Source organism: Hemiscyllium ocellatum, chromosome 13 (assembly GCF_020745735.1).
Source record: "Hemiscyllium ocellatum isolate sHemOce1 chromosome 13, sHemOce1.pat.X.cur, whole genome shotgun sequence".
Taxonomy (NCBI): domain Eukaryota; kingdom Metazoa; phylum Chordata; class Chondrichthyes; order Orectolobiformes; family Hemiscylliidae; genus Hemiscyllium; species Hemiscyllium ocellatum.
Genome location: NC_083413.1, coordinates 15,047,734 through 15,064,291, shown reverse-complemented (window position 1 = coordinate 15,064,291; position 16,558 = coordinate 15,047,734).

Here is a 16,558-nt window from a genome sequence, read left to right as displayed (position 1 = left end):
ACTATCATTCCCATGGCATGGTAAACAGAATTGCATGCAGTACTCCAAATGTGACCTTAACAATGTTTTGTACAGCTCTCACAAGACGTCCAAGCACCTGAACTCAAGGCTATGACCAATGATGGCAAGCCTGCCAAGTACACCTTCTTCATCATCCTGTCTACCTGTGACACCACTTTCAAGAAACTATGCAACTGGACCCCCTAGTCTCTCTCAGGGTCCTACCATTCACTGCATAAGGCCTGCCGTGATTTGTCTGACCAAATGCAATACCTCACATTTATCTGAGTTAAACTCTATCTGCCATTCCTTGGCCCACTGGCCCAGTTGATCACAATCCCATTGTACTCATAGATAACTTTCTTTAATACTCACTATACCATCAATTTTGGTGTCTTTTTTTTGTCATTTACATAAATGATTTGGATGCGAGCATAAGCCTCTAGTCTGAACAACAACCTTCTATGACCACTCTCTGTTACCTATCTTCAACTCTATTTTGTATCTAGTTGTCTAGCTCTCCCAGGATCCCATGTGGTCTAACCAAAGTTTTAACCTTATTAACCAGCCTACCATGGGGAATCTAGTTGAAAGTGTTGCTGAAGTCTATGTAGATAACACCTACTGTTCTGCCTTCATCTATATTCTTCCAAAAACTCAATCAAGTTAGTGAGACATTATTTCTCATGTACAAATCCATAGATTTTTTTACAAATACATTAAGGAGAAAAGGGTGACTAGGGAGAGAATAGGGCCCCTCAAGGTTCAGCAAGGCAGCCTTTGAGTGGAGCCACAGGAGGTGGGGGAAGATACTAAACAAGTATTTTGCATCCGTGTTTACTGTGGAAGAGGACATGAAAGGTATAGAATGTAGGGAATTAGATGGTAACACCTTGAAAATTGTCTATATTGCAGAGGAAGAAGTGATGGATGTCTTGAATCACATGGGACATCATGTCTCACAAACTTGATTGAGTTTTTAGAAGAAGTAACAAAGAGGATTGATGAGGGCAGAGCGGTAGATGTGATCTATATGGACTTCAGTAAGGCGTTTGACAAGGTTCCCCATGTGAGACTGATTAGCAAGGTTAGGTCTCATGGAATACAGGGAGAACTAGCCATTTGGATACAGAAGTGGCTCAAAGGTAGAAGACAGAGGGTGGTGGTGGAGGGTTGTTTTTCAGACTGGAGGCATGTGACCAGTGGAGTGCCATAAGAATTGGTGCTGCGTCCACTACTTTTCATCATTTATATACATTATTTGGATGTGAACATAGGAAGTATAGTTAGTAAGTTTTCAGATGACAGCAAAATCGGAGGTGTAGTGGACAGCAAAGAAGGTTATCTTGGATTATGGTGGAATCTTGATCAGATGGGCCAATGGGCTGAGGAGTGGCAGATAGAGTTTAATTTAGATAACTGAGGTGCTGCATTTGGGGAAAGCAAATCTTAGCATGACTTATCCACTTTATGGTAAGGTCCTAGGGAGTGTTGCTAAACAAAAATACCTTGGAGTGCAGGTTCATAGCTCCTTGAAAGTAGAGTTGCAGGTAAACAGGGTAGTGAAGAAGGCATTTGATATGCTTTCCTTTTTTGGTTGGAATAGTGAGTTGAAATATCATGTTGTGGCTGTACAGGACATTAGTTAGGCCACTTTTGGAATATTGTATGCCGTTCTTGTCTCCTTCCTATTGAAAAGGTGTTGTGAAACTTGAAAGGGTTTAGAAAAAATTAACATGGATGTTGCCAATGGTTGGAGGATTTGAGCTATTGGGAAAGGTTGAATAGACTGGGGCTGTTTTCTCTGGAGCATCAGAGGCTGACGGGTGACCTTATAAAGGTTTAGAAAATCACGAGGGGCATGGATAAAGTAAATGGACAAAGTCTTTGCCCTGGGGCAGGGGAGCCCAGAACTAGAAGGCAGAGGTTTAGTGTGAGAGGGGAAAGATATGAAAGAGATCTAAGGGGCAACTTTTTCATGCAGAAGGTGGTACGTGTATGGAATGAGCTGCCAGAGGAAGTGGTGGAGGCTGGTACAATTGCAACATTTTAGAGGCATCTGGATGGGGATATGAATAGGAAGGGTTTGGAGGGATATGGGCCGGGTGTTAGCAGGTGGGACTAGATTGGGTTGGGATATCTGGTTGGGCTGAACGATCTGTATCCGTGTTTTATATCTCTATGACTCTATGACTATGCTTCCCTCGTCAAATGCAAGTAGATCCTGCCCCTCAGAATCCCCTCCAATAACTTACCCACTGTTATGGACTAGCCAGACACCCTCAAACTATTTTAAGAATGTAGCCCAGACCCTGACTTTTGTTTTAGGCAGATATACAGTGGATATTCCAGGGGTGATGTCGCTGGTCAAACCAATCGGCTTGAATTAAAACAGAATTTATTTAAACACTATGTTTGAAACACAAACAAAAGAAAACAGAATTTAGAATAACTTAACTATTTGATAACCCAACCTGCATGATATTGCAATTTAATGAAGCTGTTCCAATTCCCTGAACATCCCATAAACACATTAATGGCAAATTAAAACACAGGTTCTTACAGGCAGGAGAGATTTCAGAGAAACTGGCCACTCCCCTTTCATTGTGTTAGAAAAAACCTGATTGTTGACTAAGTCAGTGTCTGTTAGCCACTTCCGCCCAACTGACTTTACAACCCCTTTTGAAAAAAAACCAAGGACATTCCTGAACCGTGGATGACAGGAGAAATTGTACGAGGAAAAGGGAAGCATACATAAGGTCTAGGCAGCTAAGAACAGAATGGGCCCTGGAGGAATATCGGAAGAGTAGGACAAGTCTTAAACAAGGAATTAAGCGGGTTAAAAGGAGTCATGAAATAGTTTTAGCAAGCAGAATTAAGGAAAATCCCAAAGCATTTTGATCTTATATAAGAAGCAAGCGGGTAACTAGAGAAAGGATTGGTCCACTAAAAGATAATGAAGGAAGGCTGTGTGTCGAACCTGAGAGAATGGGTGAGATTCTGAATGATTACTTTGCATCAGTGTTCACTGTGGAGAGGAACATGATGAATCTTGAGATTAGAGATAGAAGTATGATTAGTCTGGATCACGTTGGCATAAGTAGGAAAGATGTGTTGGGTAGGCTAGAGGTTATTAAGGTGGACAAATCCCCAGGACCGGATGGGATCCATCCCAGGTTGCTGAGGGAGGCAAGAGAGGAAATAGCTGGAGCCCTGACAGATATCTTCGTGGCATCTGTAAATATAGGTGACGTGCTGGAGGACTGGAGGGTAGCTTTTGTTGTCCCCCTGTACAAGAAGGGTAGTACGGATATTCCGGGTAACTATAGGCCAGTGAGCCTGATGTCAGTGGTGGGAAGTTGCTGGAGAGGGTACTAAGAAACAGGATCTATTTAATTTAGAAAAGAATGAGCTTATCATTGATAGGCAACATGATTTTGTGTGGGGGAGATTGTGCCTTATCAACTTAATAGAGTTCTTCGAGGAAGTGACCAAGTTGTTAGATGAACGAAGGGCTGTTAGTGTCATATACATGAACTTTCATAAGGCATTTGATAAAGTTTCCCATTGTAGACTAATGGAGAAAGTGAAGTCACATGATGTGCAGGGTTTTCTAGCTCGGTGGATAAAGAACTAGTTAAGCAACAGGAGACAGAGAGTAGTAGTTGAAGGGAGTTTCTCGAAATGGAGAAAGGTGACCAGTGGTGTTCCACAGGGGTCAGTATTGGGGCCACTGTTGTTTGTAATATACATAAATGATCTAGAAGAGGGCACTGTTGGTATGATCAGCAAGTTTGCAGGTGACATAAAGATTGGTGGAGTAGCAGAAAGCATAAGAGACTGTCAGAGAGTACAGGAGGATACAGATAGACTGGAGAGTTGGACAGAAAAGTGGCAAATGGCGTTCCATCCAGACAAATGTGAGGTGATGCATTTAGGCAAGTCTAATTCGAGAGCAAATTATACAATGAATGGAAGAGCCTTGGGAAAAGTTAATGGGCAGAGAGATCTGGGAGTGCAGGTCCATTGTACCCTGAAGGTTGCTGCACAGGTGGATAGAGTGGACAAGAAGGCATATAGTATGCTTGCTTTCATTGGACGGGGAATTGAGTATAAGAGCTGGTCAGTCATGTTAAAATTGTACAAGACATTGATTCGGCTGCACTTAGAATATTGTGTACAGTTCTGGTCGCCACATTACCAAAAGGATGTGGACACTTTGGAGAGGGTGCAGAGAAGGTTTATGAGGATGTTGCCTGGTATGGAAGGTGCTAGCTATGAAGAGAGGTTGAGTAGGTTAGGTTTATTTTCACTAGAAAAAAGAAGATTGAGGGGAGACCTGATTGAGGTTTACAAAATCATGAAGGATACAGACAGGGTGGATAGAGACAAGCTTTTTCCCAGGGTGAAGGATTCAATAACGAGAGGTCATGCTTTCAAGGTGAGAGATAGAAAGTTTAAGGGGGATGCACACGGCAAGTACTTCACACAGAGGGTGGTGGGCGTTTGGAACGTGTTGCCACAGTGGTGGTAGAGGCAGGCGCAGTAGATTTCATTTAAGATATGCCTGGACAGATGCATGAGTAGGTGGGGAGCAGAGGGATACAAATGCTTAGCAATTGACTGACAGGTTTAGACAGCAGATTTGGATTGGATCAGGCTTGAAGGGCCTAAGGCCTGTTCCTGGGCTGTAAATTTTCTTTGTTCTTTGTTCTTTGACAACATAACCTTGTTAAAGGGGCAGCATTGTCACACCCACCACAAACGTAAGGCTCACCGATCTTTAGTTCCATAGCTTTTCCTTACAGCCTTTCTTAAATAATGGCATAACATTAGCTAGCCTCCTGTCTTCCAACACCCCATTCATGGCTGTAGATGATACAAATACTTCTGCTAGGGCCCTGCAATTTCTTCGGGTAAAAAATGAGGTCTGCAGATGCTGGAGATCACAGTTGAAAATGTGTCGCTGGTTAAAGCACAGCAGGTTAGGCAGCATCCAAGGAATAGGAAATTCACAAAGTCCTGGGATACATTTGATCAGGACCCAGGATTCATCTACCTTTATGCGTTTTAACACCTCTAACACCTTCTCTTCTGTAATATGGTTTCCTTTCAAACATCACCATTTATTTTCTTGAGTTCTCTAATTTCCATGTCTTTCTCAACAGTAAATACTGATGTAAAATATTCATTTTGAATCTCACCCATCTCCTGTGGTTCCACACATTGATGGCTTCATTGATCTTTAATGGGCCTATTCCCTCATTAGCTTCTCTCTTATCCTTGATATATTTGTAGAATTTCTTTGGATTCTATGATTATGATTAGATTCCCTTCGGCCCAATAAGTCCACACCGACCCTCCAAACAGCAATCCACCCAGACCTATTTCTCTACATTTACTCCTGGCTAATCCACCTTATCTGCCAAGGATGTCTCATGACCTTTGTTTTGTCCTCCTGATTTCCCTTTTAAGTGTACTTCTACATTCCCTATACTTCTGGGGGGATTCCCTTGATCCCAGCTGTCTAGATCTGATATATGCCTCCTTCCTTTTCTTCATCAGAGCCTCAATATCTCTCCTCACCCAGTGTTCGCTATTCCTGCCAGTCTTGCCCTTCACTTTAGCAGGACATCCTGTCCCTGAACTCACATAATCTTGTTTTTGAAACTCTCCCACTTGCCAGAAATTCCTTTCCCTGTGAACAGCCTCCGCCATCAACTTTTGAAAGTACCTGAATAATACCGTCAAAATTGGCCTTGGTCCAATTTAGAACTTTAACTTATGGGCCAGGACCATTCTTTTCCATAACTATTTTAAAACAAATAGAGTAGTGGTCACTGGTCCCAAAGTATTCCCCAACTAACATCTCAGTCACCTCTGTGATCTCCCTATGTATTTGCTCTTCAGTTTCCCACTGACAATTGGGGGAAACATATAATAAAATCCCATCGAAGTGATCGCCCCCTTCGTAGTTCTCAGTAGCACTCATAGCTTCACTGGATGATCCCTCAGGAATATCCTCTCTATATTCTGCCATGATGTTTTCCCTAATCAAAAACACCACTCCCCCTCCTCTTTTGCCTCACCTTCTATCCTTCCTCTAGCATCCACACTCCAGAATATTAAGCAGCCAGTCCTGCCCCTCCCTCAGCCGTGTTTCTGTAATAGTTATGATACCCCAGTCACATGCTGCCATCCCTGCCTACGTTCATCCGCCTTAACTCACAGTTTTATTGAAATAAATGCACTTTAACCGATCAGTCTTCCCTCACTCTCTGCCATGCTGTTGCTTGCCTTTTCTAACTAACTTCATAAATTGTTGAAAATGCTCACCAGGTAAGGTGGCATCTCTGAGAAAGCAACAGCGATAAGATTTCAAGTTGATACATTTTAGTTGCAAATTCTGATGAAGTCTCATCAACCTGAGATGTTAACTTAGTTTATTTTCTCTCTCCACAATTGCTGCCAGAACTTATGAGTGTTCCAGCGTTTTTCAGTCAATACAGATCTTAATTTGTTCTGGACGATGTAGATAACTATCCATTACATAAAGAACTCTCCCTTTAATGGATTAGGTAGGTGGAGTTGATCTGACAAAACCTGCTGTGAATGGTCTGAATTTGTTTTTCTGGTTCCGTACTTTGATATGCTTTTAAGGAAAATCTCAATTCAATCAAGATGCAGCAAACAGCAATATAATTTATCTTCTATGCTTTATATATAGTAAGAAATTGCATTCATATAGTATATTTCATGCCTTCAGCTCATCCCAAAGTGAATCGCAGAGAATGAAGCATGACTGAAATCATACGATCCCTACAGTGTGGAAACAGGCCATTTGGCCCATTGAGTCCACACCAACCCTCCATTCAACATCCCACCCAATCCCATCCCCCTATCGTAACCCTGCATTTCCAATGGTTAATCCACTTAGCCTGCACATCTCTGGACACTATGGGCAAATCTGCACGGCCAATCCACCAAAGCTGCACATCTTTGCATTGTAGGAGGAAGCTGGAGCACTCAAAGGAAACCCACACAAACATGGGAAGAATGTGCAAACTCAACACAGATAGTCACCCAAGGGTGGAGTTTAACCCAGATCCCTGGCACTGTGAGCCAGCAGTGCTAACCATTGAAGCACCATGCTGAGTCATAATGTGAGAAAAATAGAAGCTAACTTGTGCTTTCAATGACCATTAGGTACATTCTCGTCTGATCCGGCCTACATGTCACTCCAGACCCACAACAACATGGTTGACTTTTAACTGCCCTCTGGGTTATTAGGGATGGGCAATAAATGCTGGCCTAACTACTGACACACTATTCACACTCCAGTGAATGAATAACAAAAACTCGGTTGAGGATAAAACATTGTCGGAATGCGATGTCAGTACTAGAGGCCAATTCTTCCTATAATATTAGAAATATGCTGGAATGATTCACTCTGAATAGGAATTTCAATGAAAGGGCCTCTATATGGTGCTAAATTATTTTTCCTTCTTGAATTTACTTCTGGTATTTGTTGATGGTGTGAGTAACAACATCTGCTATTTTGCTGAAAAGTTTTAATTGATCCCTGTATACTTTAGCACAGCTCTCCAAGTATGTCTGGTTATATTAGGTCAACATTTTTGACAAGAAGCTGAAAACATCAGGTGTAAAGAATTCTAGTAATGCACACTCCACAAATTCCATCCTTTAAAATAAAAGCAAATATCTCCATATTTCAACATGAGGAAAATACGTTGAACATGAGATATAGCAGCTCATCAAGTCTGCGCCACGATTCAAACACTGCTGCTCAGTTTCTCAACCCCATTCCCCTGCCATCTCCCTGTAACCCTTGATCCCCTTACTAAGCAAATACAAATCTTTAATCATTTCTCAGTGTGACCTTGATTCATTACTTATTTGTCAAGTGAGTTCAACCTTAGCAACAACGTGGAGGAGATGCAATTAAAAGGTACCAGGGTTGAGGGAGTTCAATTCCATTGAGAAGATAGAGGTGTTGGGCTTTCTTCAATATCATAATAACTGGGTTTTGCAATGCATGTATGGTAAGTTCCTTAAAGAAGCATAATTCCAAAACCCCTAAAATAAGGAGGGAGAAGTGCTTATGCTCATTATATCAGAAATCATCTGGAAAACAATTACAATATTATTCACAATTCATTTGGTTAACTCATCTTCTTTTTGGCTTATCGCATCTGAATGTTCACACAGCTATTTGGGATGCTTGTGGGACCTGGGTAAATATGAGGAACAAATTAATTAGCGGTGTCCAGAGATTATACTTTCAGATTCTTGTCATCTCCCTCTTCTAACAATACACACAGTGCCACCCGTGAATGTTTAACATGGAACTCAATTCTTGGTAAAAGTTTTTTATTTGACATTGATAGAATGACAAAACTTGCATCAATATAGGGTGGAATTTTATAGATGGCTGAGTGATGTGAACTATACAGATGTGTGACAGAATTGAGCAACAGTATGGTGACGCCCACTGTTATGTCAACAGCAACTTGTGCCATCTTTAATGCTTCTCACAAATGGTTGGGTGAGTTTCTTGCTAGGGCATGAAAAATTGCCGATTGACTGTCAATGGTGCTTGTTAAATGCCTTGTTAATAGCTCAGCTCACCTCATTCATATGCAACACCTTCATCCTCTCAAACTCATTTAATGTCAGGCAAACCTGACACAAGTATAAGAATTGGTAGCTGGCAGATTCAGCTCACTGCCTGCTCCAAACGACCTTCAGGTTGGAAACCAGGTACCAATGTCTCAGGGCACACTCTATAGGCATGGGCAACATGCCCAGATCCAAGAATATTGGCATCCCATAAAAACCTTAGATCCTTCATGGTACATCTCCAAACCACTTACAAAGCGCCTCTGCACTTCAATGCTGCACATTGAGCTAAACTGGTAACTATCATTGTAATGCTGCAGCAAGGACACTGTGTTCAGGGAAATGCACCTAGATCATGGACTGGACCAGGCTGTATTAGTAGTTTTTTCACTTGCTGCTAATTGCACACTCACTCTGGATGCTCACCATATTCCTGCCTTGCTTTTATTTGCACTTTGACCTCTCAGTTAGAGATACCACCTCATTTATCGCAGTCCTCATTCAAGTGAAGGAGGATAGTCTTTGCTCAGGCATTCCCAGGCACAGTAAGTCAAAGGCAGCCTCTACTACCAATCCAGGCCCTTTTCAGAATGGTCAGAGTAAGGATCCTCTCCACATAAAGGGGTGAGCAGCTGAATGATTGGCCGCACACCACTTGTCTTGACTCTTTCTGCCCTGGTGTTACTTGTTTTGAGAATGAATGAGAGCGAAGCAAGTATTAAGTTAGATGAAAGAGGGTATCATTGTGATTACTGTCGGTGCAGGTAGTGTGACGTCATCAGTGGGTGAATAAGGTTAAAAATCACACTATACTAGGTTTTGGTCCAACAGATTTAGTTGGAAGCACTAGCTTTCGGAGTGCTGCTCTTTCATCACATGGTTGTGGACTATAAAATCATAAGACACAGAATTTATAGCAAAACATTATAATGTCATACAGTGATATGTTGAACAAACCTAGATTGTTAAGTCTTTCATCTTTTAGAATGTAAGTTTCGGTTCAGTAATATGTAAATCTCAGAACTTCTTTTAAGTTACCTTCTTGAGATAACTGAAGGTTTTATAACGAAAGGTGACATCTCAGCTCAGACGATGCATTAAAGATGTGAGATTAGAGTCTGTCTGTATGTCATTCTTGATTCTTGGTTCTATTTCCAAAGTGGAATTTACAAAATATTACATGCATTGACAGTCTGCAATGTTGTGCAGGTTGTGCAGTTTTTGAGCAAAATAGAATGCATCTGCAAATATAATTCTGCAAATACAAATTCGCCCCATAGACGTGTGTGTGTGTGTGTGTGTGTGTGTGTGTGCGCGTGTGCATGTGAGTGTATGTGAGAGGGTGTGTTTTCGTGTGTGTGTGTGTGTACGTTTGGTAAAGTGTGTGTGTGTGTGTTTGCATGAATATGTGTGTGAGAGAGAATGTGTATAGTGTAGGGTGACATGAAACCAAAGTCCTGGTTCAGGTCATCCCCACGGGTACCAAACTTGGCTATCAGCCTCTGCTCGACCACTGTGCATTGCTGCCCGTTCCAAAATCTGTCTTGGAGGATGGTCATTCAAAGATCTGAGGCCAAATGTCCCTGACCACTGAAGTGTTCCCCGAATGGGAGGGAACACCCCTGTGTGGCAATCGTTACACTGTGTCCATTCATCCATTGCTGTAGCGTCTGCTTGGTCTTGTCAATGTATCATGCCTCAGGGCATCCTTGTCTGCAGCGTATGAGATAGACAAAATTGGCCAATTCACATGAGTTCCTGTCACGTACATGGATAATGGTGGCATCCATGTCAACACTCTGACACTCAGTGCAGTGGTTGCCATTACAGGTTGTAGGATGTTATGGTCGATGTTGTCCTGAAGGCTGGGCAGTTTGTTTAAGGTTTGGCAGTTGTTTAAAGGCAAGAGCTGGAGGCATGGTGAGAGTCTTGGCGAGATGATCATCCTCATTGAAAATGTGTTGCAGGCTGTGAAGAACAGATCGTGCCAGACCTGCTGAGCTTTTCCAGCAAGCTCTGTTCTTGTTAATTTTTTTGCAATGGTCATTAAAGAATAAATACCAATTTGTATATGGGTAAGAATTCATCTATTCTTCTCTGAAATAGTGAGAGCTCTCACTTACATCCATGACATGTGCAACTTCTTACCTCATCCAAGAAATGTCACTTCCAACTGTACAATAGTCCTCCAGTGTGGGCGTATCAATTTCAATTATGGGTTTAAATTGTTAGATTAGATTCCCTACAGCATGGAAACAGGCACTTCAGCCCAACAAGTCCACACCAATCCTCTGAAGAGCAACCCACCCAGACCCTTTTCCCATTGACTAATGCACCTAACACTATGGGCAATTTAGAATGGCCAATTCAGCTGAACTGCACATCTTTGGATTGTTGGAAGAAACCAGGGCTCCTGGAGGAAGCCCACGCAGACATAGCAAGAATGTACAAAATTCACACAGTCAGTTGACCCATGCAGATGACACAAAGATTGGTGGAGTAGCAGAAAGCATAAGGGACTGTCAGAGAATACAGGAGGATATAGATAAACTGGAGAGTTGGGTGGAAAAGTGGCAGATAGAGTTCAATCCAGACAAATGTGAGGTGATGCATTTAGGTAAGCCTAATTCTAGAGCGAATTAGACAATGAATGGAAGAGCCTTGGGAAACGTTGATGAGCAGAAAGATCTGGGAGTGCAGATCCATTGTATCCTGAAGGTTGCACAGGTGGATAGAGTGGTCAAGAAGGCATATTGTATGCTTGCCTTTATTGAGTATACGAGCTGGCAAGTCATGTTAAAATTTTACAAGACATTGGTTCAGCCACATTGGGGGGCCCCTGATGGAGCTCTAGTGTTGAGTGTTAGTGAAGATGTAATATTGTCCCCAATCTTCATTGATTGTGGCCTGTGGGTCAGGAAACTGAGGATCCAGTTGCAGAGAGTGGGGCTTAGTCCGAGATCACTAAGTTTAGTAATCAGTCTCGAGGGGATAATAGTATTGAAGGCTGAACTGTAGTCAATGGGTAGGATTCTTACATAGCTGTTCTTGGTGTCACGATGTTCTAGGGAGGAGTGAAGGGTAAGTGATATGGCATCTGACATGAATCTGATGTGATTTCAGATTTGGGATGATGAAAAGTCATGAGAAATTGGTTTTCACTTCAGAAATCCAATTAAAACACTTTAAAAAGTCATTAAAAGATCCACCCTAAATGATACACGGATGTTCTTGCATTTCCAAGAAACATTGACTCATATCCCTGTGCAGCCCCAGTTCCTCAAGACTATAGAGAGGACAGATTTTCACCTCAGTGATCTCCATGTGCTGAATGCTGTCTTTCTGAAGACAGTAGAGGTAGTCAACAGATGCATCATCAGAGGATCAGATTAATCCCCTCAATACATATCTGCCTTAGATAAATAGACAAAGAACAAAAAACAAAGAAAATTTGCAGCCCGGGAACAGACACTTCGGCCCTCCAGTCTGAGCCAATCCAAATCCACTGTCTAAACCTGTTGTTCAATTCCTGTATCCCTCTGCTCCCCACCTACTCATGCATTGGTCTAGATGCATCTTAAATGAATCTACCATGCCTGCCTCTACCACCTCTGCTGGCAACACATTCCAAATGCCCACCACCCTCTGTATGAAGTACTTGCTGCGTGTATTCCCCTTAAACTTTCCACCTCTCACCTTGAAAGCGTGACCTCTCGTTATTGAATCCTTTACCCAGGGAAAAAGCTTGTCTCTGTCTATCCTGTCTATATCCTTCATGATTTTGTAAACTTCAATCAGGTCCCCTCATAATCTCTTTTTTTCCAATCAAAACAAAGGTAATCTACTCAAGCTGTCTTCATAGCTAGCACCTTCCATGCCAGGCAATATCCTCGTAAACCTTCTCTGCACCCTCTCCAAAGTGTCCACATCCTTTTGGTAATGTGGCGACCAGAACTGTACACAATATTCTAAATGTGGCCGAATCAATGTCTTGTACAATTTTAATATGACTGACCAGCTCTTATACTCAATATCACATCCAATGAAGGCAAGTATACTATATGCCTTCTTGACCACTCGATCCACCTGTGCAGCAACCTTCAGGGTACAATGGACCCACACTCCCAGAACTCTCTGTCCATCAATTTTTCCCAAGGCTCTTCCATTCACAGTATAGTTCACTCTAGAATTAGACTTGCCTAAATGCAGCGCCTCACGTTTGTCTAGATTGAACTCCATCTGCCACTTTTCCACCCAACTCTCCAATCTATCTATATTGTCCTGTATTCTCTGACAGTCCCTTATACTTTCTGCTACTCCACCAATCTTCGTGTCATCTGCAAACTTGCTGATTATACCAACAGTGCCCTCTTATGTATATTACAACAACAGTGGCCCCAGCACTGACCCCTGTGGAACACCACTGGTCACTGTTCTCCATTTTGAGAAACTCCCTTCAACTACTACTCTCTGTCTCCTGTTGCTCAATCAGTTCTTTATCCACCTAGCTAGAAAACCCTGCACACCATGTGACTTCACTTTCTCTATTAGTTTACTATGGAGAATCTTATCAAACGTCTTACTAAAGTCTATGTACATGACATCAACAGCCCTTCCTTCATCTATCAACTTGGACACTTCCTCAAAGAACTCTATTACGTTGGTAAGGCACAATCTCCCCCACACAAAGCCATGTTGCCTATCACTGATAAGCCCATTCTTTTTGAAATATAAATGGATCCTATCCCACAGTGCCTTCTCCAGTAACTTTCCCACCACTGACCTCAGGCTCACTGGCCTCTAGTTACCCGGAATATCCCTACTACCATTGTTGTCCAGGGGTCAACATGAGCAACCTTCCAGTCCTCTGGCACATCACCTGTATTTAAGGATGCCATAAAGATATCTGTCAGGGCTCCAGCTATTTCCTATCTCGCCTCCCTCAGCAACCTGGGATAAATCCCATCTGGTCCTGGGGATTTGCCCACCCCAATAACCTCTAGCCTACCAACACATCTTCACTACTTATGTCAACATGATCCAAACTAATCAAACTTCTATTCTAATCTCAACATTCATCATGTTCCTCTCCTCAGTGAACACTGATGCAAAGTAATCATTCAGAATCTCACCCATTCTCTCAGGTTCGACACACAGCCTTCCTTCATTATTCTTTAGTGGACCAATCCTTCCTTTAGTTACCCATTTGCTTCTTATATAAGAATAAAATGCTTTGAGATTCTCCTAAATTCTGCTCCCTAATGCTATTTCATGACCCCTTTTAGCTCACTTGATTCCTCATTTAACACTGGTCCTACTCTCCCGATATTCCTCCAGGGCCCGTTCTGTTCTTAGCCACCTGGGCCTTATGCATGCTTCCCTTTTCCTCTTGGCTAGTCGTATGATTTCTCCTGTCATCCACAGTTCACAAATCTTGCCTTTCCTATCCTTTGCCTTCAACTGGACATGCCCATACTGCACTATCTTTAACCTATCTTTGAAATCTTCCCACATCTCAAATGTGGGGTTCCCTTCAAATAGACATGAACTTTTTCTAGCCGTTCCAATACATTTATTCTAGGACAGCATGAAATGGAAAGGACTGCAACAGTTACATTGCGTAAACCCAGGCAACAAGGCATTCAAAACTCTCCTCAGTGGATCAATTGCTAAGTGGCCGGTTGTGTCTTCTACCCTTTGGCGGCTGGATCACCTCAAAATGGAGTCTGTCTGTTTGTTTTCCAATTCTTTGTGAAGTTTAGTTCCTGTGTTTCAATGTTTATCCTCAGCGGGACAATAAATCCTCACATTACTAACCAGAAAATATAAATGAACATTTGTTCAATGAATTGTACAACTAGATCAGCTCAACACACTGAGCAAGCTGGTACTATTTAGACATAGGCACAAGGAATAAGACCAAGCTCAGTGTTTTGTTTAAGCGTAAAATAATAGAATTTTAAATCTCAGTTAGAAACTATTCATCTCATCATACTCTTGTTTCTAATCCCCTCCCCTCTCCTCACATCCTTCACAATTCCATTGGCCGTTCTCTGTTTCAAGTACTTATCCATCTCTTCGTTTCAAACGAAACTGCAATTTATCCTTCTTCCATCTGACAAGATCTCCCCTAAGGACAAACTTCTCCTGAATTTGTTCAGAGAGAATTTTATAAGTTAAGCCTTCTAGTCACCAGCACGCCAGTCATTCAGGTAGTTATCTCAAGTTATCTGATCAAGCCCATGATTATTATTTTGAATGCCCCTTAGGAGATCTCAAATTAGCCTTTTTCATCCTAATGAAAAATTCTATGGTTTCTTCCTGCAACTTCCTACCCGAATACCATCTCAGTCAATCAGTCCTGCATTGGCTCCTTTCACAAACTAAGAAGTGCAATACTGGGGAGAGTTATTTAAACTTTTACATTTCTTTGCGACAAATGGCTTGTTTTATTTGTTTGTGGATGATGGGGAATACTGGCAAGGTACTTATTACTACTCCACCCTTGTGAAGGTGGTTGTAGAGTGCTGTCTTGAAAAGTTGCAGAGCTTATAGGGTTGGAACCCCATATCCTTCGTCAGGAGATTAGACTCCCGACCATTAGCACCCAAGGCTTCTGGTCACGCTCTGCCTAACAGCACTTTCAGAACGACCTGTGACATTGATAGTCACAGGTGAGGTGCCATTAGACTGGAGGTTGGCAAATGTGATGCCACTATTTAAGAAAGGTGGTAAGGAAAAGCAAGGGAACTATAGATCGGTGAGCCTGACATCAGTGGTGGGTGATTTGTTGGAGGGAATCCTGAGGGAGAGATACTAAACGAGAATTTTTATTCAGTGTTTACTGTGGAAAAGGACATGAAAGATATAGAAAGTGGAGAAATAGATGGTGACATCTTGAATAATGTCCATCTTAAAGAAGTGGAAGTGCTGGATGTCTTGAAATACATAAAAGTGAATAAATCCCCAGAACCTGAAAAGATGTACTCCAGAACACTATGGGAAGGTAGGGAAGTGATTGCTGGGCCCCTTGCTGAGATACTTGTATCATTGATAGTCGCAGGTGAGGTGCTGGAAGACATGGTGTCATTATTTAAGAAAGGTGATAAGGAGAAGCCAGCGAACTATAGACTAGTGAGCCTGACATCGGTGGTGGGCAAGTCATTGGAGGGAATCCTGAGGGACATGTATTTGGAAAGGCAAGCACTGATTAGGGATAGTCAACATGGCTTTGAGTATTGGAAACCATGTCTCACAAACTTGATTGAGTTTTTTGAGGAAGTAACAAAGAGGATTGATGAAGGCAGAGTGGTAGATGTGATCTATATGGACTTCAATAAGACATTTGACAAAATTCCCCATGGAAGACTGGTTAGCATCTCATTGAATACATGGAGAACTAGCCATTTGGATACAGAACTGGCTCACAGGTTGAAGACAGAGGGTGGTGGAGGGTTGTTTTTCAGATTGGTGGCCTGTGACCAGTGGAGTGCCACAAGGATCACTGCTGAGTCTACTACTTTTCATCATTTATATAAATTATTTGAATGTGAGCTTAAGAGGTATAGTTAGTAAGTTTGCAGAAGACACCAAAATTGGAGACGTAGTGGACAGCAAAGAAGGGTATCTCGGATTACAACGGGATTTTGATCAGATGAGCCAATGTGTTGAGGAGTGGCAGATCGAGGTTAATTTAGATAAATACAAGGTGCTGCAGTTTGGGGAAACAAATCTTAGCAGGACTTATACACTTACTGATAAGGTCCTAGGGAGTGTTGCTGAACAAAGAGACCTCGGAATCCAGGTTCATAGCTCCTTGAAAGTGGAGTTGCAGGTAGATAGGATAGTGAAGAAGGCATTTGGTATGCTTTCCTTTATTGGTCAGAGTATTGAGTACAGGAGTTGGGATATTGCATGC